General features: G+C 48.4%; 1 protein-coding gene across 8 annotated transcripts in view; it reads right to left on the bottom strand.

Annotated features, from left to right (window-relative positions):
* The window catches only part of Ctbp2 (C-terminal binding protein 2), a 148410-nt gene that overhangs the window by 117829 nt on the left and 4928 nt on the right, over nucleotides 1-25653 (bottom strand). The window contains exon 1 of one of the 8 annotated variants that reach the window (XM_074078104.1): nucleotides 22690-23535. The exons of the other annotated variants lie outside the window; for them this stretch is intronic. The gene's annotated coding sequence lies outside the window, so the exon portion shown is untranslated. Of the gene's footprint in view, nucleotides 1-22689; nucleotides 23536-25653 lie in introns of those variants that run through there. 8 annotated transcript variants of the gene reach the window in all.

The raw sequence follows: 25653 nt of genomic DNA, 5'->3' as shown, positions 1-25653 counted from the left end.
CCCTACTCCAGCCCACCAACACAGCCCCTAAGTTCTACCTCAAAGGAAAAACCACAAAAAAGAACCTGAACCAAGTTGACCTCAGGTAATGATATGCTTGCTGAAGGATTCCGAGTGAAGCTGAGGTCTGAAATGCACCCACGCAATGCTGGACCAGTGGGCAGAGCTGGAGAGCCCAGTGTTAGTGGGAGAGTCCAGACTGGGTGCAGGCGTGCTCACTGTACATCACGGCCACCCTTCCGGCTTTCATAGCCAGAGGCTGAAATGATAGAAAGACAACCTTCCCAGAGACAACTTGCCCCCTCAGCCGGAGAATCTGTTACTTCATTAATTCACAGAAGGCCTGTTTCCAGAATGAGGAGCACAGAAACACCCATGAGGACCAAGCACCCGCCAAAGCCTGCCAACAGCACAGTACAAAGCAACACGCTATCCATGAACAGATCTGTGACTTCAGGCAGCCCAGGACACATTCAGGGTTGTTTGTGTTACTGCAAGACCAAAACCACGCAGTACCTGCACAGCAAAAGGGATGAAAACCCAGGGCTGTGCCATCTGCAATATGCTGGTTCAGAGGCTTTGGGGCTGGGCAAAGGGCAGCCACAGGGTTTCTGACCCTCCCTCCCCATGTCTCAACAAGGGGCACAGCAGCCTTTGGCCACAGTCACTCCCAGAAAGCAAAACTATTACCACAGGACCATTTGGAGACATGCTGATAAACACCACGTGACTCTAACATGGTTACCATCAAATGTCCTCTAAAAGTGGAACTCCTCAATCTGAAGTTGCATTCCCTACACTGGTCACATGGGCTTGTAAGGCTGTACCTACAAGCCTCTCATATTACCCAAGAGGCTTTTAAAGTATTAAGTATAGGAAACACATGCGACTCCCCAGTTAAAATACAGAGAGGTCGGTGCAGCCTTCACTCCATTTTCTTTACTCCACTCAGGTGGCAGGACACTATGCTAAAAGCCCTCTTAGAGTCACTGTGGTGCAAGACAAAGGAGCAGAACCTTAACCTTTCTGGGTAGATTCTGGAAATCACCAAACACTGGCCCCTCATTTTAGAGGGAGGCAGACTACGACTCTATGGAGGAAATGATTTCCTGCCCAAACTGGAGGAAATCCTGGGACCCCCTTTATTTTTAACTACAACGTGTTAGTACAGGTCCTCCAAAAACAGAAGTCAAGACAAGAAACTGCACAGAGAAGCCAGGGGAGGAAGGAGCTGGGAAGGAGTCTGAGTCTGCTGTCCCTGGCCAGGAGCAGCCTGGGAGCACAGGCTGTCTGTGAGTGTGGTGCTGGATGCCTGTGCAGAATCTGGAATGCAGCAGCCATGGCCACCTGGGTCAATTTCAGTTCCAAAGTAGAAGATCACGGAGGAGCACCCTTGTGGCTGTCATACCACGGCAGGTCACTATGATAACATTATACCCAAGACTTTTGATAATTAGATTTTCAGAGGAACAGAATCTACAGGACTTGGACTAGATGCAGGTGACCAGGGAAAGGTGCCACCTAAATAAATGAGAGAGGCAGGAAAAGCGGAAGCAGATGACACTGGAGAGGACAAGGACTGAGTGGGATGAATGGACTACAAAGTTAATCAACTCATTGTCTTAGTTCTGCTAACTTTATCTTCTGTACAGACCAAAAGTGTGTAACAACTCACACAACAGAAGTTACTTCCTACATCACACAAAAAGGACAGGCTAGAGTTTCTGATAACCTCAGGAACTCAGGAGCCTTACCTCCCCAGCCACTAGACATTTTCTGCTGGATTTTACACATCCAATTGGCAGTGAAGAGAAGAAAAACTGGGTAAGGAACACTTGTTTCGTAATTACTTCTGCAGAAGTGACACACATTCCCACCCAAGTTCTACCGGCAGGAAGTACCATGGGGCCTCTGTCTGTTGCTGGTGGTGGCTGTACAAGTTTTCCAGCAGGAAGTCCCACAAAGCAGAAAAGAGCACAGAACTTGGTGGACACCTGGTCATCCCCACCACACTCCCCTTCCGTCTTAGTCTTGGGACACACTTATTTCAGAAGCAAGTATAGGGAACCAGGTCTCTTCTAAGCACAAAGCATCCTGGATTATCCAACCATTGAACAAAATTTCCTTATTGCCACACTGCCTTGGCATTAAAGACAAGTCTGTTCGCAACTAGACTTTCACTGACCAGTTAAAACATCGAGTAACTGTCCTTTGGTTGAAAAATGCCAAACTGAAACTATGAAGTTTGCACAGTGCATTCATGCCCATCAAGGCTAAAACGTCATCATATCGTGGACTGGTAGTATTTTATAAACCACTAAGAGAAAAGAAAAAAAAATACTGTCAAGCTATGGTACTCAGTCAGCTTGATTCTACAAATGTTAAAATGTTGGCAACAAATGAAATACAGAGCTTCCACTAAAGTCTTCCAATAACATTGAGGAACCACAGATAAGGACCTGTGGCTTCCAAGCAAGTCACACAAGCAAATCCTGGGACAGCAGGATTTCCAGCCAGCCTCTGAATCAGCGCTTGGTGCAGGGTCAAGCTGCCCACAGCTGCCTCCTGCCACTCCAACTCCAAATAACTAAGCCAAACCCCAATTCCTGTTCAAATGGCAAAGCAAGCACCTTTGGTATATAGTAGTATTACAAACTCTTTTTTGGGGGGGCAGAGGGCAGTATTATTGGGGGGGTTGAACTCAGGGCCTCGCACTTGTCAGGCAGGAGCTCTACCACTTGGGTTACATCCCCAAGTCCTCTTACAATTTCTTGAATAAAAAAATTCCACTGAAATATGGGTTTTCATCTGCATTACACTTTAAACAAATTAAATTCCACGACATTCAAGTGAGAACAGATGATGTATGAAAATATCAAAAACAAGGATCCGACTTGGTAAACAGTTGAGCGCTATTTTCACATCATCCTAATGAATTTAGTTTCAATAAACACAAATCAAGCAAACACTAAAAAATTTAATGGTATAGTGCAAACTGAAGTCTTGAATGGCAGCTCCAGAAAAAGAATTCTCTTCACCAAGTACGGATACCACAAGAAAAGAAAAACCACAATGGGTGACTTGGTTTCAAATGGCCTGCTAAGGCTCCACTTATCTGAACTTGATTGACCCTGGGCTGGCTTGCTTTGACTGTGGCTGGAGCATCAAGGGAAGCTCTAGACCCCTCAATCCTGCCAGGCATGTTGTGATAGCAGGTGTCTGGTGTACGGCGCACACAGAGACAACATTTGGATTCTAGTCGGGCACCTGTCCAGGGGATCCACGGCATGGTGGACATCAGCATAAGTGAAGATGGGTGAGAAGTACCTGGGGACGGTAGGATGGAGGCCAACACAGGCCCAGACTCCTCCACAAGCCCTGTTCACCTGGCCCATCCATCCTTCAATCTGTCTCAATCCCATCATCATTCTGAAAGTGACCCAAGTTTAAATCTCGGCAAAGAGTTTAACAAAATAGTAGTAAACCCACATATGCAATGACCAAATTGGACACGCAAAAACCAGGGGACAGGGAAGCACATTCAAGCCCCAGCCAGGTTGCTGAATGCAGGCAGAGCCACCTCTGTAGAGGGGTGTCTGTTATTTAAGCCAAGCTTTGGTTTTCTCCACCCAAAACCAGAGGCTTTTGTTTGTGGACTGTAATTACAACACACTTGAACATGACTGCAAACTACAGATCACTATAAGACTGGACAGGTCTTTTGAAATGACATTTTTGCCTGGGAAATAATAAACCAACACGAACAATTCCATCAGTTGTTTTTAGAAAGAATCCCAAAGCCTAGTATTTTCCCTAAAACAGAAGTTCACCATCTTAGTGAGGCCTCATTCCTACTGGGTCCAACGTGTGGGAATCAACATGAGGAACTGAAATATGAGTGTCTGGCAGGTACTCCCTGGCCATGGCTCCAAGCCTGGAGCAGTATTTTTGCTTTTGCACATGTGATAAAGTTTGGTTCCAGAAAGAAAGGCACATAAAGGTATTGAAGACTTTCACAGGTATGATATTAAACTTGAAATTAAAGACTACCAAATAAGATTTGCAAAACTTATGATGGGAAGGAACAATTGCCAACACTCCAAAAGTCATGTCTTGGAGCCCAGGATATTTCCCAAATGTGGTACTGAGGACGCAAAAATCCGGGCAGCCCCAATGGCACGTTAAATGCCCCAACTATGGGCTTGTTTTGAATTTCTAGCAGGGGAGCACAGATACTCATATACCCTTGACCAAAGAAAGGTCATCTATCAGGGAAGGTCATCCTCTTCAATTGATCCAGAAGCTTTAGGAGGGATGCACATGGAGCAGTGAGGAATGGGGGACACCACCTAGCCTGCCAGATCAGCCAAATCAACTCTAGTGATCAGTGAGGTGACAGATGTTGCAGCCAGATCGCTCTTACATTCAAATGCCCCAACTCTTAACAGACCCATTACTGATAGACACTCCATCAGTAATTCTGTTCTCACTCCCAACTCACAGTTCGGGAGACAAGACTCAGAGTATCTTTTGCTGGAGTTCACAGCAGTACAGCTGATTCAAACCCAGATTAGTAGCTCAAGTGCATCCAGCCCAATCCTACCTGTGGCAACCTGGCAAAGGCCAACCTGGCAGAAGGGAATCAGTGGAAACAAGTATGGGCCACCCAGTGAGGAATATTAGTAAAAAGGGGCAGTCATAGCATGGTTCCAGCTCTGAGACCCCTGGCAGGAACCACAATCCTTCTGGTCCAATCACCTACTGGGGATCCCTCTGAGGAATTCCCTGGCAACCCAATGTTCCCAGATGTCCAGCTTGAGGGCAAGAGACCAATAACAAAGGCAAAGCCACAATACCCCAGAGCCACTTCTGCAGGTGCTCAGGGAGGGGAACGCTCCAACAGGACAGAAGTGGGGCTGGGGCTTCCTTCAATCTGATCTTCTAATGGGAAACAAGGCAGGCAGCACCCTACCAGCTCCTCAGCCCAGCCTGATGGGCAAGGCTCACCCTACATACCCTGGGGTATTAAACCCAACAACCCAGGATCTTACTGGATTTTCAGATTCTCAACCCTTTTCTATTCACAAACAGCAGCAAAACAGCATCATATTTGAATAGCACCAGGGTGCTCCGCCCACTCTGTCCAGCTAGAGGGGAGCCTTTTCTTGTTCAAGTATGACTCTTATCATGTGCTCTCCTCTACCTAGGCGTACTCCTGGGGTGCGGGTGGGGGACCAAGTCACCTTAATTTCCCTTCCCTAAAAGCCCAAAGACCGTTAGGCAACTCCTCCAGTCTCCTTTATTCTCCCCACATCCCTCCTTCCTCCTGTCCACAGAACACATCCTTTCACCCCACCCCAGCCTTTATATGCTAGGATTCCAACCCAGAAGCTCCTCTGACACAGCATTACCCCGGAGGTACCCAAGGTCCCCAGCCTGGGCCCAGCACTCAGACTGTTCCTAGGCAACAGCTGCTCTCTCCTGGCTACTCAAGGAAGATTGCACTGCTCCCAGATTTTGTTCGCAAAGACAGGAGATGCTTGCTTTCCTGGCTGGGCTGAGAGCAGCCAACCTCCACCCCAATCCCACAGCCATCTTGTCCTGAAAAGGTAATTTCCTTTTTTTGAAGCAATGACACCTGTTGATGGAAAGTCAGGCCACCCTCTTCAGTGTGCCCTCCCACCTGGCCCCAAAGGAGGCATACCTGCCATCAGGTAGTGTTTGAGGAGTTGGGCCTCCCTGAGCAGTAGTTTCCTTCTACCTCTGCTCCCAGCCTGGGTTCAGGAAGTTAGGGCTTTGCAGACTCTGTGGGCCTGTACCTTCCGGCCCCAGGTGAAAGGGGAGAGTGGCCTCAGCTGAGGGCTGCTGGCTGGACAGTGGCTCCCCACCTGGTTAACCATTACAATCACCTGGAGCTTTTGAACTACCCAAGGCAGGTCTCCCCCTAGACCTCTGATTCAACCTGTGAGGGTGGGGTTGGGCTTAGGTCTTTCCCAAGGCTCCTCAGGTGATTCTCAGGTCCTGGCAGGGATGAGGATGAAGGGCAGGGCAGCCAGGGCAGAAGGACCAATGAAAGGGGAGTAGCCTGTCCCCTCACCCTTGCAGCCCATAGCTAAACACCTATCTCCTGTAAGAGGCCTTCCCGATCACAGATCATATGGGTGGGATCCCAGGACTCGAATAACTGCCTCCACCTCCACCCTGCTGCCTGGTCACCCTGCTGCCTGGTTTATAGTTTATTGGCTTGCCCACTCCCTCTAGAAGAGTAGTCAGCTCCTTTTGGGCAGGACCCAGATAGGCTTTTCGGCCACCACTGCAGTGCCCAGCACAGTCATGGGGGGCCCCCATGACTCATCAGCCCTGAATGGAGGAAGGTCCACCCTTTGGCATGCCAAACAGAGAAGGACCAGATAGAAACGAAGCCCACGGAGTCCATTCTAGCAAGCATTCTGCCCTTAGCACTTTCCAAGTCTCCCTACTTAGGTCTGATTTGCTTCTAAAACAAACTCCTGCAGAGAACGCAATTGATTTAATCCTCACTGTGCACTTGCTGCACGCCAGGGCCTGATGAACTTGAGCCCAGCCATCGGTTACAGGACACCACCCAGAACACTGACTATTCATTGCCCCAACAGCTCTGAGAGTCCAGGGACATGTAGGGGCAATGGCAGAACACACATTTGCTCAAAACAGTAACAGGAAGCTTTCCAGATGGTGTTGCTCATGACCTTGAAAGAGCCAGGGGATTTCAAACGGGGTTTGGGTCGCCAAGCTTTGCCCTGCTCAAATCTTTAATATTAACATCACCACCAGGAAAGGAGCAGTTTGTTTATTACAAAGTCTCGTGTTCCTGCTTATTCTTTTACCTAATAAATCCAAATTTCCCATCTGGGTCTTTACACACCCTTACCCCTGAAATCACAATTCGCTAACATATTGAAACAACAATGGCCAGCGAAGGGCCTTAAAAAGAAAAGGGAGTGAGATTAAAGTCCACGATTTGATCAAAATCAAGTTTCTGATCAAAGGGTTTTTACATAGGGCAAAGCAAGGGTCAACAGGCATGGTGACCAGACCCAAGGCAGAGAGTCGGGCGCTCCTCAGCCTTGCTCTCCACTGGGTCTGTAAGGCCCTGGTAACTATGATGGGCTGGTGCTCAGGTCGCAGCACCCAGTCCCTGCCTTATCGTCCTCTCTGCCCTGCCAGGCTGCAGCCAGTTCTCTTCTCAAGGATGGTGAGCGGCGTCCACGACATTAAGGGTCAGACATTATCTTTTAAATGCACAATGTGCTTGAGCCAAAAACAAAACAAAAAGCCTTTCCAGCATACTTTCCAAATTCCTGAAACACACTCGGTGGAAAAATAGAGCCTGTTTCCTCTTATTTTTAATCTTACATTGGCGTGTTTGTAATAAAATAGAATAACTTATTTATTTGCTTACCTTACTTGGAAAGATAGTAAATTGGAAAGGCTTCATAAATTGCACTGGGAATTCCTTTAAACAAGGACTGTCAGCAAAAATCCGTAAATAACCTCCTGGCAGCCTTGAGCAATCACCTCCACCACACATTCTTGTTCCTTCCTGCTTTTGTACTAACCTTCGAGCAAACAAATCAAATCAAGCACCAAAATGTTTTTATTCTTATGGTGGTGAGTCTCACAAAACATCCGGAATCCATGTTGCATGGGGCCTGGGAGAAGGTTGGATGCTGACAAGGCCCAGGGGATTGCACCAGGGAGACACCTCTGCACCCCAAAGCACTGGGCAAACAGGGAACAGGGCAGGTTGATGAGAGGTTCTCTGGCCTCCTGCCACCTAGGTGAGGCTAGTGGCAAGACAGAGCCTCCATCCAGCTGGCTCCCTGAGGCAGTGTGGCTGAAGCCTCCAGATCCAGGTGGTTCTTCTGGTCAAGTTTGCTCATTTCACTGGGATCCATCACAAACCAACCTGAGTCTCGTGTGGGACTGCAAGAGGGAGCTGTTTGATGGGGCTGATGACAATGACCTTAATAGTCAGAACCAGCAGAAGATGGACAGTCTCACACTGAGGTTTCAAGGACTGTGCTAAAAATAAGTTTAAATAAGAGGCAGAAGCAGGCAGTGGATAATCAAACTGGCAAGACTTGAAAGAGCTGCAGTAATCAATTTACATATCAGGAAAGGATAATTACCATAACCAAAGGGAAAATCCCTCCAAGCCAAAGGCTAAAAAAAAACAAAACCAAAAAACAGACCAGCAAACCACTATCCCAAATAAACAAAAATGTGTATTTTCTGCCAGCTCTAGCCTCCAGAACTGCCCATTAGCAATAAAGCCTCACACCTTCACTCTGTGACCTTGACTAGGTTGTATGGGTTTAAGAAAGCCAAACAAACTTGTACACAGGCATCTCTTTACTCAGCTGGTTAGCTGTTCAAAGGAACTGGCTTCTGATTCAAGTTCCACTGAGTTTCCCACATACAGCAAAGAGCCAAAGAGCCACCCAAGACCTCTGTGTTGCCCTTAGCCCGCTGGGTTGTTTGGCCTCCAGCCTGTGAGAGGCACATTAACTCTTTCTATTAGAGGTTGACCATCTCTAATCAAAAATCTAAAACTGTGAGTGTTGATGTGACAGCACAAGTAGAAAATTCCATGACCTGAAACCGTCACCTGTATTATTTTTTTAAATATAAATATTTAAAAATGATATAAAACTACCTTCAGGCTATCTATAGATGGTATGCATAAAACAAATGGATTCTACTTAGACTTGGGTCCCATTCCAAGATCTCATATATATACACGAATATGCTACAATTTGGAAACACTCTGAGATCTGAAACACTTCTGGTCCCAAGCTTTTCGGATAAAGGATATTCAACCTGTACTGCTCAAGGCCACCGGATGCATTTCTTCCTTTTCCCTTGCTGGGCACATTCCTGGCACTCATTTATAAATAGGAGGGATTATTATTACTTAATGTATAGCTAACATCCTTGGGTGAAGGCAGAGCCTTTCTGAAAAGACTCCTTTCAAACAGTGATTTAATCATTTCTCCCCCCCCCCCCGAGTATTTTCCTTGCTTTTCTCCCCAGTAGACACCCTGGAAGCTTTATACTGAATAAGCACAGCCAGGTAGCTGTAACTCCCATCCCTCCAAGAAGTCAGCTGGGATTTTAGGATCCCAAGGAAGACTTTCCCACCCAATTTTGGAGAATGGGAACCCAACTCCCAAGATGCAACTGGGAGCATCTTGTGCCCAGGACACCACCAGGCCCTGTGGCTGCTGACAGGTGAGAAGGCCCAGGGGCGGGTTGCTCTTGTCATTGGGGACAATAGTATTTGTTGATGTTCTTCATGACAGCAAGGTAATTTTCTCCCTGAAGTTTATTTTTTAGCAGGTTTATTAAGGTATAATTGACATACAGAAAGCTGTGCATGGTTAGTATACATGGCCTGGTAGGTTTGGACATGTGTGCACCTGTGAAATCTTTGTCACCATCATAAAAACATCCATCACCTCCAGAAGGCTCCTTATGCTTTCCCCTTGTGTTCAATATAAAACCCAGCACTCAACTTTTCCAGTAATAAATTCCAGCATTTCTATTTTGCTGACCAAGGATGGAGGAGGGAATCACTGTAGCAGCAGAGGCAGCAGTGCTGAGGGTCCTCAATGTATGCCACAAAGCAAACCAGTGGCCACAAGCTTTGCAACTTCTGCTCAGGATCTAGCATATCACTTACAACAACAGTCACGGCCCCGGAATGGAGCCTTTCAGGCATGCTCCCGTGCCCACCTTTCAGCTGCTAACCTGAGTTGGCCCACACCTGGAAGCCCCCTTCCCAATCCTGTAAGCATGTGTCATGTCTCTTATACTCTTACAGCACAGCAGTTCACACTTGACCACCCCAAAGAGGATGCACAGACACTAATTTCAGGCCACGAGTCAAGGTCACTTTTGATCTGAGCTCAGAGACATCAAAGGCTTTTTTCAGGCAGCAAATGGGTGCCAAGCAGAGACAGCCAACCAGTGTTATTAAAGCTCTCTCTACTGAGGTGCCATTTGAATAATGGGAGTGTGGGGGAAGAGGAAGGAAGATCAGGAACCTTGCCAGGACAGCTCTGGCCATAGTCAGAGTGAACAAATGCAGTGGTCTCCAGTTAGAAACTTGGAACATTCCAAGACATTTTGTAAGGTTCCCCCCAACTGAATGGAAATAAGAAAATATTAAAACCTGCAAAGAAAGTCAACTGACATTTGGGTCCCAAAGTACAACAGAGCAACTGGCCCAGCACCTTGTCTGGGCTGGACTAGGAGCACAGGTACCTCCTCATCAAACACCTCCCCTGCAACAGTGGATCGAGGCCTCCTATTTGACACACAGAAAGTGGCAGGGGTAGGAGGAAAGCACAGGATGGGGCTCCAGGGGGCTCATCCAATGCTCCACAGCTTGCATGGGGCTTGAGGCAGCTGACCTTCCCCACATGAAAGTTCTCTGGGTTTTCTACAAATCACCCTCTTTGACCACAGAAAAAGTAGCTGGCCTGGTTGACTTCTATCTTTAGAAAACAAATGGACACTCAAAGGGCCTTCCAACCACCAGCCACCCAAGTCCGGGGAACACAAAACAGCCAGCACAAGAACCACCCCAGTGCAGTCAGCTTACCATTTGTATCTCTCTGAAGTCACTTCTCCCCCCACCCGCAGAAGCAGCCAGTGTCCTGACAGTCACTTGCAGTCCCTCTGGACCTGGAGCCAGCAACCGTGGCAGAGGAATAGGCACCTGTTCCTGGGACCTTCCAAGAGGAGCTGGCGGGACACTGTGTGGAGAGGTGGCAAGCAGCTGTTGTGTGCTGTCCCCAGGGAGCCCAGGGATAGTGGCCTTAGATATACTGAGAGCTGAAAGTGTGGGTCCTGATCTGTCTACTCTTAAGATGGGGGGCCCTTTGGGAGGTCAGGTGGTTTAATGGGGCAGACAAGACTCAGACTGTGGTAAGTAGCTTTTGATCTGACCTGTTTAGCATGAGCTAGGTCCTTACGATTCAAGCATTCCGGGGATGGCACTGGTGGGAGGTCACCCAGGCAAGACCATTTGCTGTGACCAGAACTTCCTTGTGGGCATGTGCAATCCTTAGACATTACAAATGTCCCATAAATTCCTGGCTTCTCACATGACTATTCACCAACCTCCACGTCCTTGGCTGACTTTTCTACTATCAAAAAGGAATGATTTGATCAGTAGTAGCCAGAGGCTGGGGGGAAAGGAGGACACCATAGAAAAGACCAGGGGAATTTTCCTTGGGGATGGGACTGTTTTGCAACCAAGGAGTTGTTCCCTCATTTTGCAGGTAGAATTGCAGGCTAAAAGGGTGAGTTTTACTGTACATACATTATATCTACATAAAATTTTAGGAACTTTGTCCCACTCAAAAAAATAATAAATGACTTTTCCTGTGAAGTAAACTGTGAAGGCATACAGCAGCCAGAGTAGCCTTTCCAGCTACTGGACAGGCTGGCTGGCAATGCACCCACCTATCCTAGGCTTCCTGGAACTCTCCACACCCAGAAGAGAGCAGAACAGCGGTAGCAAGGATTCTGATAACACACAGAGTCTTCCCTGAAATGCAGTTATGCTTCAAACAATTTTGTCAAGGAAAATCATTTAGTTACCTCCGGTAGTTTAGTGGCCAGGAAATGAGAAATGAATTCCCCCTCAAGCACCTTCCCTTAATTGCTTTTACCTCAGGTTCTCCCCATCACATCCCCTTCAGCCTCAATCCAAGCCCAGTGACATCTCTGTATTAAGCACAAAGAACAGCCTCCCCTGGCCCTTCCAAGCTGCTGTAGCAATAGCTCTGCAGGACAGGATCTACTCTTATTGGGTTGTGCCACTGTCCCTCTCCCACAACCTCTGCCACTCAGAATCCAATTGCACCCTTTTCGGTCAAGCATGGGCAAGGCAAACCCATAGTCTTCAGAGCTCTGTTCCACCCGTGGCCAACCTTGCCAAACAGGTCCCTGCCTGATGGTGCACAGGGGATACTTCCATGCAGAGAACCCAAGGACCCATGAGGATGGGGAAGCAGGCCCACTATCCAAGTTCACTCAAGGTCACCTGGCAAGTTAAAGGCAGAGCTGGGACAAGATCTTCATTGGTCCTGTGTCAGAAAGGTTTGCTACCCTGCGGATGTCCTTTGTGGGAGCAGAGGGTGAAAATGACACTGATAAAGTCGCTTCCCAGCCCTACTCTCAGCAGGAGCACAGCGGGCAGGATCACGCCCATGTGCTCCAGAGTGATGGCTCAAGATGAGCTGTAGTCACATGAAAACACATCCCACACCCGGGTCCTGGAGCAGACTGCGTGCAGGTCACACCTCTGAGAGGTAACACAGCTCAAAACACCTTGAACAGCACCTGGCGCACAGCAATTCTTCTCCAGAAAACATTACCAAATATAGCCAGTATGCAATAAGGATACCAAAGACCTAGCTAACACAAGTTTGTCAGGGCCTGCCAGCTTGGATATTCTAGAATTCTGTGCCCACTCAATCATGGCTCCAGGGGCTAAACACTTTTGGGACTAGATGAGGCAGCCCACTCAGAATCACCTGCCTACCACTTTATGGTCTCCCTAATCCCACAAGACCACCTATGAACGCTGCACCCAAGAGCAGCGAATGCCCATCCTTGGGATTCCAGGCACTCCAAACTGTGCCTCCAGCCAGGACAGACATATTCCCCATCTGCAGGACACCTTAAACACAATGGGTCCAAAACCAATCTCACCTTCTCTCACCTCACTCAAAACTCAACACCCCATGCCACTTTCTCCCCATCCTCCCCACTGCCAGAAGTTACACTGCCAGCACTTGTAGCTCCTCCACCTTCCCTGGGGGAGCCCACTGCAGACTCCAGAAGACATGACCATTGCTTTAAAATGCCACCTCTAGCTGGGCATTGGTGGCTCACACCTATAATCCTAGCTACTCAGGAGGCAGAGATCAGGAGGTTTGTGATTCAAAGCCAGCCCCAGGCAAATAGGTAAGACTTTTTATCTTGAAAAACCCATCACAATAAAAAAAGGACTGGCAGAGTAGCTCAAGCAGTAAGAGTGCCTGCCTAGCAAGTGTGAGGCCCTGAGTTCAACTCTCAGTGCAACCAAAACAAACAAACACACAAACAAAAAAAAAACAATAAAATGCTACCTCTGGGGACTGTAATTTCTCAGTGGTCCACCACTACCTTCAAAAGGAAGTGAGCACTCACAGCCAAGAACTCAGTCACCCCATGGTCATTCTGCAGACCCACCGTTCCCATTGTCCCCACCTCATTCTCCTTACTCCACAAAGGGAGTTAGTGGGCCCCATCTGGGAAGTTCACAGAACTTTTAACACTCACCAATGCCCTGCATGGGCTCAACAATGCTGGGGCCTCCAGCTGGTGCCTGAAGTGCTGAACCACTTCTCTGTGGGAGAAGAGCATGCTCTTGCTTCACATCTGCTCCAGGCAGTCCCCCTTCGGACTCTTTGGTGTAGGAATGAGGCCTTGCCCACCCTGTGTATCAGTTCTGGCTCTCACACTCACTACAGCTCTGAAGCGCTTCAGAGTAAAATCCTCCAGGGACTCCAGCACACCACAGGAGCTCTTTTCTGTCTGAAGCAGGTCTTCCTCCACAGGCGACTTGCAGAGGAAGCAAATTCACCTCCATGTTACTGCCTAGATTTCCAGCAAATCAGTCCAAATTGAGTTATCTTATCATGTAGCATGTATAAACCCAATGCCTCAAATACTGTATGTCTATTTTTGTTTGATTTACTAAATTATAAAGCTTCTAAATCTCTTAAAGGTAGTTTTCCCAGTAATACATAACTGCTTAATTGGGAAGTGCACAAAATATAATTTACACTGCCGGACACTACAATACTGCTTATGGGAACGCCTCCGTTCATGCATTCTGCTTTATTTTGTACTTAATCTCTATTAAGATGTCTATATGAAAATACATAGGTATGCTCCTTTTCATAAACACCATAAATCATAAAGTCATTTCTTTGTTATCCCAAGTCCAAAAGCAACCCTAAAAGGAAGCTGCTCGGGGCCCCAAAAGGCTACCACTTCTATTTGAGTGAACAACCCTTTGCTGCTTCTTCACAAGTAGCCATGCTATCTCGAGTCTGGCCAGTTAGCCAGGCAGCAACAGTTCAGATCATGGTTGTAATTGCTTGCACGGTAAATGTCTCTGCATTAAACACCCAAAGCACCCTAGCTTTCCCCAGGACACAGCTACCCAAAACTAAGAGTGAATCCTGTCTGCCCAAGACCCCAGTTGCCAACCTCGTATCCAAGCAAAGAAGCCCCTCACATCATTCCTCATCTGAGGACACCACAGACACCTTTTCAAGTTCACCACTCTACCCAAGGCTCTGGACTCTTCTGCCTAGATAGATTCAACCTGAGCTCCTGCTGGCCTTCAAATCTGCACACATCCCCAGAATCTGAACACAGCCTGACATGGATGGAAAACAATCCACCCACATGATCCCACTCCATCATTCACGAAAGCCAGCCCACCCACCCACATAGCTTTGCCAATTCCTTGAGTGGGAAATAACCACCATGCCTGACTGTCTCATAATAGGGTTGTTACTAAAAATAAAATAAGCCAATGTATGTATGACAAAGCGTTTCTACAACTAGAAAAAAAAGGTAGGCTAACCATCTTGTTGAAGCTTACTGATTAATAAATTCACTGATCAGGATAAAAAGTTGCTGGGCAAGGTACCCCATGCCTATAGTTCCAACTTCTCAGGAGGCTGGGGCAGGACAGTCAGACACTTGAGCACAGAAGTTTGAGTCCAGCCTGAACAACACAGTGGGACCCTATCTTGAAAACAAAAAGACACCATGAAACATACTCACTGGCATCTCTAATGCAGGTGTTGTTCGGGAATCTGTCTGGCATCAGATGAACAATGCTATTAGTACAGGGACGGACCACCCGAGCCCCTGAAGGTTGATGCCATTTGCCAGAGGAGGTCAGAGCGTCTCTAGCTGCTCAAGGTAATGTTCATATTGGCCAATGTTCCAACTACTCACTGTATCCATCTTTGACTTGTGAGTAGATATCCGCAGTGTACTTCATTAAGTGGTTCCTATTTTACTGAAATATAATTTGTGAAAACAATTTCTTTTCTAGCCAGTATGCTGTGACACTCCACCCAGCCTCATCTCAATAAACACAGCTGACTGGTCAGGAGATACAGTGTCAAGTCTATCTGCATATGAGTGTAACAGACACACAGGAAATATCTCCTCTCCTCCCTAGGCCTGGGAATGTCTGCTGACTTCTAGGGGTGGGGGGTGGGGGCGAATCCCTCTTAAGTCAAAGAAGGAGAGGGAGAGGAGGAGAAATCTGTATCTCAATATTCAATACTTTTCATTCAGTTTGAGGGGAGTTTACTTAAGCTATATAAAATCTTCTTTCAACCATTTTCCATGCCAAATGTTCAATAACTAGACTTGAGTGTGTGGGTGTGTGTTGGGGGAGTGGTTTGTTTAAAGAAAGACAGTCTTTGTGGTGTTGGCAGGTTCTGGGCTGGCTGCATGAAGAATCACCTAGGAGTTTGCTAAAAATACAGATGTTAGGGTTTCTATAACATGGCAGTGGGTGGGGCCCAGGAGAGACTTCTGGCTGGGATGCCCTGGCGATCTCCTCTGTAACAGCCAGTCTCTCTCTCAACTCACCCAGGTCCTCTCTGGGGGCTGCATGAGTCACTCATGTGGAAACCACCAAGCCCACAGCCAGCTGTGACCCCCCCCAAATGTGTGGGCCAATCTGTGGGGCTGTGCAGGGGCCTGTTCAGGGGTGCTGGCTTCCTCCTGATACAACAGGGCCCGAGGGACCTCTCCATGCTCCTGGAAGGCCACTAATCCCAAACATATTTCCAAGAAATCTATTTCAGGCCAGCCTGCGGTTCTATAGGGTTGTAGATGGACTAAAACTGCCTGTGCAGCCTAAACCAGGCAAAGGTGAGAAGGATTTGTCATTCCCCATTCCATTAACACCATCAGTGCTACTGGGATTGCCATTGTTTCTCTCACTATTGTCATAACCAGTTACAATGTAACAAGCAGCTAACTTTAGGCTTGACTCTTGCATCAGCATCTTCCCTGCTGTGCACCTTCCCCACAATTGCCATGTGCAAACAGGACTTTCTGACTTGATCCATCGATGCCTTGCTGAGATGCCCTTGCATTCCACCCCTCAGTTTCCCAATGGCACTTTCAAGGCCCATCTTGCTTTCCAAGTGAGATTTTGAATGGCACGAACTGAGCCCAAAGGAACTGCTGCCCATGAAATGACCAATCTGCCCTGAAGCAGACACTTTGCCCATGGCTCCCCAGTCGTCACCTGTTGCTTCATAGACGTATAACTCTACAACTCAACCTGGAGAGCCTAACACTGCAGCACAGTACAGGGGCACAGGGAGAGGAGCAGCTCCTTCTAAAATCCAGAGCACTCAGGAGACAGAGACAGGAGGACTTCAAGTTCGAGACCAGCCTGAGCTATAGGAAAATCCTATCTCCAAAAACAAAACAAAACGCAACACCTTTTAATTGGAATCAGACATCACTTTCCTTTAGTTGGTGCTCAGTCAGTATGTGGGAGTAAATGGACAGATACCCTGGGAAGAGCTGATTAATTACCAACCCATTTCTAGGACTCCTGGGTCAGGAATGTGCTCAAACACCCACAGCAAATCTGCCACCCTGCTGAGCTTGGTCCAGTTACCCAAGCAGCTCTTGACCAAGTAAGGGAGTAGGAGACTGAGCACCTAGCATCCACCACATGCCAGACAGATAAAGACTCCATGAGGCAATCACCTGCCCCGTCCAGCCCTGCCCTGCCTTGCCCAGCCCAGACCCTCCTAACTGCCTGGAGACAGACATATGAAAGGAGCCTTGAAGACAAGAGCAAGGAGGGCAAACAGAATAGGCTGGGCTCTCGGGTACAAAATTAACCATGAGGGGCCCCACCTTCTCAGCAAGCTCCACCTGTCAAGAGCACTGGACCCCTGTGTTGGCTGTCCATCAGGCAAGACAGCCAATTTTTCCTCCTTCTCTGGGAAGGGAAAGTGGGTCTCAAATAGAAAGTAAATATTTTACTGGGCATTTCTTGGAGTGAGCTAATACGTAGTAACACTCCACAGGCTAAAACAACCTCTTGAACAGTTCTGAGTTCATGCTTTGGCCCCAGGAGCCAATGAGACAGCTGCTCCCTAATGAAGACACCCCGCCACCCCCAGCCCTTCATTGAATATGCATTGCATATTCCAGGTATTTTTAATGAGGCCAAGGGATCCAGATCTCCCATCTCCAAAGCCCTCTCACTGTGTCCCTTCCAAATAAGCACTTCTTGTGGCTCTATAAGCCTCACCCATCCTTTATCTGCAAAGGAGAAAACTCCCTGCATTGCAGGTCTAGTCCTGCAGGACAGGACCTAGCCCAACCCTCATGGCCCTCCAATCTCTCACCTTCATGGCCCAATCAATCCAGGTCCAGAGGCTCTCTGCAGCCCCAGTATGTAGGAGAGCCCCTTTAGTGGCCTGGAAGGGATCCTATGACATCCCACTCAGTGTGAGACACACTGTGAGCTTCTTCAAGGATGCAGCAGCTGGGTCATTTTTTTAACAAACATACAACGTGTCAGCTTGCTCCAGTGCTCATGAACATTACCTCACGGAATCCTTACAACACACACTCTTTTCCCCTCATTCTACAGACTCAGAAACCAAAGCCCTTTGCAAGGGCCTGGTAAATGTTGAACGCAGGAAAGGAGTCAAGAGCGTGTGTCTTGTTGCCTCTAAGGCCTAGGAGGGCAGGGTTGTCTCTATTTGTACCTTTCAGAGGAAGAAAGACCCCTCTCTTGGGACCTCGCCTAACCTCCAGAGCCAGCACATGGCATGGCAGTCACCCAAGTGGGCTGCCAGGGCCCCAAAGGACCAGGCAGAGTAATCACCAGGTTGCAAAGCTGGTGACTAAGGACATGGTCAAAGAGTGGCTCATGCAGCCTTTCAGCTAACAACAAAGAACCTGACCTAGACCTAGCTCCACATCTGGTCCTTTGCTCTAGAAGGGAACAGGAGTTGGGGAAACCTTCCAAAGCTTCCTTTTGGGGAAACATTTTAAAGAACCACTCCCAGGGGTTTGCTTCTAAGTTCGCAGGCCTGGCTGGGACACTTGGACAGAACACAACCCAAACAACAGCAAATCACCATTCTCCTCCTTCCCCCATCCCTTGGACACAACTGGTTCCAGTATGACATGCTCCCAATTATGGTTTAAAAAAAAAAAGAAAGAAAGAAACCCTCAAATAACTTTATGCTTCTTCCTTTGCCCCCTACTTGGAGCACATTTGGTCAAATCTTGGGAAGGAAAAGAATTACCTATTCAGAGCCCTCCTTAAATCCTCAGGAAGACATCATTACAGGAAGAATTCCAACTTCAGTTCTGAAATCTCTTGGCATTTGTCAGCTGAAGCCATGTTCTTGATCCTGGGCTTAGTTAAGAAAATGAGAAGAAAGGCTGTGTCTGTGTGACTGGAGGAAAAAGTCCTCAACCCATAGAAAAAAGCAGCAAGCACTGTGCAGTACCAAGAAAAATGAACAGAATTCTGCACAAATGCCAGGATGGCGAAAACTAGGTGCTCAGGAAATGATGGTGTGCACAGTGGGTGGATCACCTGCCCCCACTGTGTTTTGAGGGAGACACTTGGATGCCAAGCTCTGTGGCTTATCTGCAGAGCAAAGGATCCCTGAAACCTAGAACAGGACATTCGTCCTGCACCCCAGATCCACCTGTGCAGTTCTGAGGCCACCCACATCCCTGGCTAGCAGGAAATGATTATCAAGAAGTGAATGCAGTGACCTCCAGCAAAGACCATGAAAACCACAGGGGCCATTAGAACATTCTGGTGCTCAGCTGCCTGTTTACCTTTCAGGTAAACAGTCTCTGAGGAAGCAGCTTCATCCTTCCAAGCCCTGTCCCATGCCAGCAACACAGAGTCCCATGGGGACCGAAGTAGGCCAGAGCTGATCCTGGCCCTGCCCTGATGCAGCCCACCCACAAATGACCTTGTCAGTGTGGAGTGAAGCAGAATGGCAACTTGTTTGAAAACTGCAGGAGATTTAAAATAGATATGTAATTATTACCCAAGTTGGAGCAGGGCCAGAACACAGGGGCTAACATGACTAACAAAGACACCTCCTGGCACCTTCCTTGATTGTCCTGAGTCAAGGCAGAACCCACCAGTGTTCCCAGCTCCCAGCCCCACAGAGCTCCAGGCTCCAAACTCCCAGCAAGACTGTAGGGATTTCCTGGGCTCACACATACCCACAAGCCCACACCTGCTCCCAAAAGGAAAAGAAGGGCCGCAGAGCAGGAAGGAGCTCTTGTAATTAAAGGAAAGCCTGTTTTTCAGGAAAATCCCCACTGTGCAGGGACCTCACCTCCAAGGGAAGCCAAGGTCAGTCCAGAGCTCCTGCATCACCTGCTCCAGGTGCCTTTCAGGTGAGTTAATCACTGGGCAGGGCTTGGTTCTGAATTTCAGGACACACCCAACTTTGTGCCATTCCCTTTCAGTTCTGATAGCCTCTTTGAAACGAAGCCTGCTGCTTTGCTTCAGGAGTAGCTATTGTTTGCTAAGGCCCTCAGTACACAAGGTACACAAACTACACAAACGTGGACAGCGACCAGAAGGAAGTTCAGCCTGTCAAGCTTCCCCCTGGTTTTATAGTATTGTGGACAGATCATTCCAACTAGCAAAATCCTAGCCAGCTTCCCTGTCTCTGCCCCTAAGATACCACAGGAACCAGATTCAATTTTAAGACATTCTTAATGGATTCAGTTGAAAGTAATAAGCAGGGTTGGGGGCATGGCTCAAGGGGTAGCAGCACTTCAAAGTGCTGAGTTCAAATCCTAGAACCACAAGAAGAAAAAAAAAAGGTGAGCAGTGAGGAGGGCTGACTGGGGTGCACATCGCACTCAAACCCCTCAAGTGAAGGGCACATGCCAGACAGGAAGGGGCTTGACTTGAGAATATTCTCAACCATGCTAACTCAGACCACAAACATGCAAACATACCTACTGAGAAAAATGATACCTGGCCACTAAATCCCGTGTGACCACACAAAGCCCTAAACACAGAAACAGCAGCTCTTGTGATTCCCTATGTGTAGGGAAGATATTGTATCAAGACACACCCAGATGCAGGGCGAGGGAGAAATTGGGACTGGAGGAAAAGGGGGCTCTAATCTTAGGTAGCATAGCAGAACTATCCCCAACACCTCCGAGTCCCAGTCAGAAAACCAAACGAAGCATCAATCAATGTCTGAGAGACCTAACTCCCTGACCCTGTCTCTTCATTGCTAAAATGAAGTGACCATCATTCTGCCTCTGCGAGCACTTATCCCACCCTGGCAGTCTAGCTGGAGTCCCTGGTCTTAACCAGGACAGTGAATGTGTAATCCAGAGATGTCTCTCCACACAGCCAGTGGGCACCCTGTCCACTGTGACTACCGAGGCTTTGCTGTTCTGAACATTCACCTGCCTGAAAAGTACAGAGAACCTAACTGGGTGTTGATTCACACCTGTAATCCCAGCCACTGGGGAGGTTGAGGTAGAAGATCTGAGGACAGCCTGGACTACACAGTGAGAAGTCTTTAAAAAAAAATTAAAAAGGGTGGGGGTGGCAGAGTGGCTCAAGTGGTAGCACCTGCCTAGTAAGCATGAGGCCCTGAGTTCAAACCCCACTGCCACCAGAAAAAAAAGTTCAGTGGGCTTCAAACAGGCCTGGAAAGCATACAAAAAGCCCTCTGTGGCATTACGCTGTGACGTCCTAACAGAAAGATCACCAAAGACCAAAATGGAAACATGCCAGACTTCTCATAGCTCCAGATGCTACAGAAAGCCTAAGGGAGGAAAATAGTTCCAAAATACCCATTTGAATACAGAGAAAACATGGAGCTCTCACCACCCTCTGCTCCAGTGAGAGGAAAGAGGGAGGCTGGGCGGCAACCAGGAAGTCCTGCAACCCACTCCAACCTCTGCTCTGCACCTTGAAGTGTGGGTGGTCATGGACAAGTCACCTGCAAGTGCTTCCTGGGTCAGACATCACCCCACCTCCTGAGAACTGAACACCATAACGCACCAATTCCGTAGGGAGCTACTGCCAGGAAATAATTGCTCAATAAAAGGTCACACTCCAGTGCTACTGTAGCCACTTAAATGCCTGCATGGACGTCTGGGGCACCAAATAAAGTCTGCACCTGAGAGAAAGCCAAACACAGAACCCTGAAATTCCTCCACCAAGGAGAAGGAGGCCGACTGAAAGGGCTTAGATGATTCTGGCCCACTACACAGGGCCTGTACAATCTGGAGTCCTGACTCACCAGGCCCCAAGTGTTGGAGAAGAGCGCTGTGGTGACCAGCAGGTAAGCAGTAGGTAAGCAGCGCACAAATGTCACTTGCCTCTATTGTAGGTCGGATTCTGCTGAAGACCTCAGTGGCCCTGGCAGTGACCTGCATCAAGTATGTGGACGTCGTTTGTAGCACAAGTAAAATATCCAGATTCGAAGTTTGCTGCCAGAAAACCGAGACCCCAGATACCGCCGGTGAGATGGGATCTCAAGCCAGCCAAGTCCTAATGATGCCGGGGTTTACCATTTGCTTGCATCTCGACCACTATCGCTCAGGTCTATCAACGAACCTCTCCGAGAGTCCACTAGAGGCGCCAGGGACACCACGACCCCAGTTCGGACATCGAAGGGCCCAAGTAAGGGTCCTGCCTCATACCAGGCTATGCTCTGGGTCTGCCACAGGATCGAGGCCCACCTCGCTGTCCCACGTCGTCCCAAGACTCCTTCCCTGCCGCGGAGCCCCCCGCAGGTGTGAGGCGGCGCCTGGGGGCGGGGGACCCCCGCCGCCCGGGTCGGAGCTGACCCTCCCGGCACAAAGGCCAGCGGGAGGAAGGAAGTGGGCACTGGGGGGGGGGGGTGGATGCAGAGTCCATTTCTATCCCCTCTCAAAGACTTCCCCGCCGCGGGAGGCGGCTGGAGATTTACAAGTGAAAAGGCGAGGGACGAAGGGGCGTCCCCGGGTGGCAGGTGTCCCCGCCCGCCGAGGGGAGGGGCGGGCCGCCAGGTGCTCCAGCCCGGGGACCTGCGGTTCGGGGTCCCGGAACTCTGCCACCCGGGGAAACCGGACGCCGGGAGCCCTGTCCCCCCTTCCCGGCGGAGCAGCCCCGCGATGTCCCGGAACCACCGCCAGACCCCGCTCCCTCCAAGGCCGGCGCGGCCAGGTGTGGCGGTGGCCTTCTCCCAGGCCCAGCTTCCACCTCCCGGCACCAGAAGGTCGCGAGGGACACCGGAAGTGGTCCTGGTGTGAGTCTGGGCAGAACCCAGGGGGTCCCTGGCGTCCCAGCCCCCCACCCCCCCCCCAAAAAACCCCCCAAATCGGCGCCCTGCGGAAACAAGGGGATTTGGTAAAACAGCCTCTTTATGACGTGGGGGAGGCTGCTCAGTATTTGTTCCTCGCATAAAAATAGGAATTACTCTATTTACTCAGCTCGCAGGAGCGTCGTGAAGATTAATGACTGTGAAATGTTTCTAAGATCAAAAACATTCCCAGATTTTACTTGTAGGCACTTACATGTGCGTACACTGTACAGCAAAATACACCCTTCATCCATTGCTCTCCTGAAGTGACTTCTATCCCATAATCCAAAAGCCGCGGAGAGGGATCAAGGAGCCCCCCTGTGGCTCCTGGGACACTAAGGAACATAGGAAGTCATTTCCACGTGGCAGCCACCTGAGCTTCCGCTTCCACTCTATTCCACAGGACAAGAGCAAGATGGACCAGTTAAACATCTGGAAAAGGAAGGGTAAAAACTTAAAAAATATTCTTCACCCACACTGGGAAGGATGTGCAATGATTTCCTAATGCAGCTCATTAGGCTGGTGCCCCCTAGCTCCTTGAGGGTCTCCAGTGCTTGAAAAGTCTTGGCCCAAACTGCATCCCAGTGGTCAGCCAACCTCTTGACCTCTCTGCTAAAGCTGGGAGCCCACGGCCCATTTGGCCAGTTCTTCAGAGCAAAGCGAGGCCACCTGACCATGTGGAGGACACTGAGGTAGGTCTGGGGGAGGGGTTATCTATTAAAGGGAGCACATTCTCAGTTCCTTCAGCCATTCCTGGGACATGATTTTAAGGACTGTCTCTGCCCTGCCCTGCCTGCTGCCTGCTGCTTGCTCTGGCTGTACTCCAGGTGGGCTGGCCCCGGAGCTCATGGGCAACTGTGTGGGGCATCTGATCCAAATGGATGTGTGGGCACTGCCTCCACCCTTCCTCTGGCCCACCTGGGCCTGACAAGCAGACTTTGTTTGCACTCCTAGGACTACATTAAGAACCATCCATCAGCAAAAGAATAAAGTCACAGCTAGAGTTCATTTAAAAGGAAAAGTGCAAAACCCTTCCAAGGACTCTCCTCCAGCAGGGAGCTCTTCCCTCCTTCTTCCCTTCCCCCTACCTTTTTCACCCCTCCCCAACACACACACCTGGAGCAGGTATAATACTATCACTTCCAGGCTTGATTCTGCTCATTTACACCTACAAAATAATTATTTGCTAGCCTCATTAGGTAAGATTTTTAAATTGCCATAATGGGAGTGTGGGGGTGTGTGTGTGGAATCCATTAGACCAGGAAGAGTTGACCTCTATGATCTAGGTCTATGGTTCCTTCCAGAGAAACTTCCTGGGATTCTGTGACTCCAATAATGAAGTTTTTGTTTGTCCAGAGCTCCGACAGATTGCTGGAGGCCAAATTTCAGGCATGGTTGGAGCACAGCCGTGATGATGTTCAGTTTACAAGGCTTGAGCTGGGCTGAAACACAGAGATGCTGCCACTATTTCTGATCACACAATCTTTAAGCCAAGTGACTTTAAGTCATGAGTAAGGATTTGTTTTAATTGGAGACTTGATCAGAAGTGAGCTTGTGGAGGGAGTAAAAAATGTCATAATGGAAGGACTATTTCTTCCTGTATATTACAAGTGAGAAGGATTTTAAGAACCACAATGGATGAAAAGCAACACCCCCACCCCCGCCCCCCGGAACTTTTCTGGACTCAGAGGCCAACAGAGCCCTTGGGAAGCCTGACCACCAGGGTCAGGCAGCTCTTTAGAGCCAACTTCCTCTAAACATCAACAGACCTCTGGGAGGGAAGAAGGCTTCTATTATTACCTAGGACAGAAGTCACAATTCCCTGTAAGACCAAAATCATCACTTGCCCCATTAGTGAGAACCCAACTTGTTTTATCACAATTTTTGTGAATTATAAGTGACTTCTAGGCAACCACCTGTTAAGTTGGAGTTAGGTAAACAGCTAAAGCAAGCATTTCTGAGGCACCCACTGAAGGAGGAATTGAACTAGAATACACATGGAAACTGCAAGTGGCCCCAAAGTTCTGGCCAGATACATTGCTAAATATCAAAACAGCAGTAGGTCATCACTATGTGAGCCCCCTGAGCAAATGGCTTTGCCTGGCCCTTAGATCCTGAATGGGAACAGGAGGGCCCTGGGAATGGAGAAGGAAGTAAGAGAGAGAGATGTTTTTTCAGCAAGGACAGGAGCAGCCACAAAACAGGACCTACGGCAAATACTCCTGGTGGGTGACTAAGATGAAGCACTAATTCCAAGTGAGGTGGTGAGGAATGAAGATAAACACTTCTTTCTTCCTGGGACTTCTGGTGACATTGAATATTATTTTTTAATACCATTCCTGAAAGAACTCTACTATTTGCTTTTGGAATCTTTCTTCCAAAATGCAGATTACTGAGAAAAGAAAGCAGACATTCCGTAGCAGTCCAGAAAGACCACCTTCTACGAAAAACTATGGAAGGGAAGCAGGCCAAATTTCCATACCCAATCAAGGCAGAAGAATGCCAGGCTGGTTCCCATCCCTAGGCAGCTCTGGCCAGTTGAGAGAATGAAGTCGAAACTGCCCCTTGGCTCCCATTGTCAACATTCCACACCAACAATGGCCTGGCTCTCCCTCCATTGTACATTCTGTATTCATTCGTGAATCCCCCCTTTTCCACACAATGTGCAAAGCCCTTCTTTTCATGGGTGAAGTTCTGAATACCCAAGTGCAGCCATAATTTAGGCTTTCAACATTAATAATGACAGCTAAAAGCAAACTCCAGATTAGACCCAAACATTAATTTGTGAATATCATTAAGAGTCCCATTGATGGCTTTTGGATACTCTCCATTAAATCATGATCAAAAGAACCAGTGAACACCTTAAAAAGCATTCTGAAGTTTTTAGCAATTATTAAATATAATTTCAAAACCCAAAGACAGGGTTTAAAAAAAAATCCTTTCATAAGTCTTTGACACATATTCCATCAAACCCAGACTAGAGCAAAATTTAACTTCAAAAGATGGGGGTGGGGTGGGGTGGGAAGTGTCTCATTTCCCTTCTTTCCAGGGGTGCTGTAACTTTAACTTGCAGCGAGAAAATGAGGACATGCTTACCAGCTGCAAGGGGAAACTGATCTGGAGAGGTTATCCATCCCAGTTAGCCATGGGCCTTTTAAAACTTCTCAGGGGGTGCAAG

The sequence above is a fragment of the Castor canadensis genome, chromosome 7 (genome assembly GCF_047511655.1).
Source record: "Castor canadensis chromosome 7, mCasCan1.hap1v2, whole genome shotgun sequence".
Lineage (NCBI taxonomy): Eukaryota > Metazoa > Chordata > Mammalia > Rodentia > Castoridae > Castor > Castor canadensis.
The sequence above is the reverse complement of the archived record's forward strand: the minus strand, read 5'-3'. Positions and strand labels throughout refer to the sequence as shown.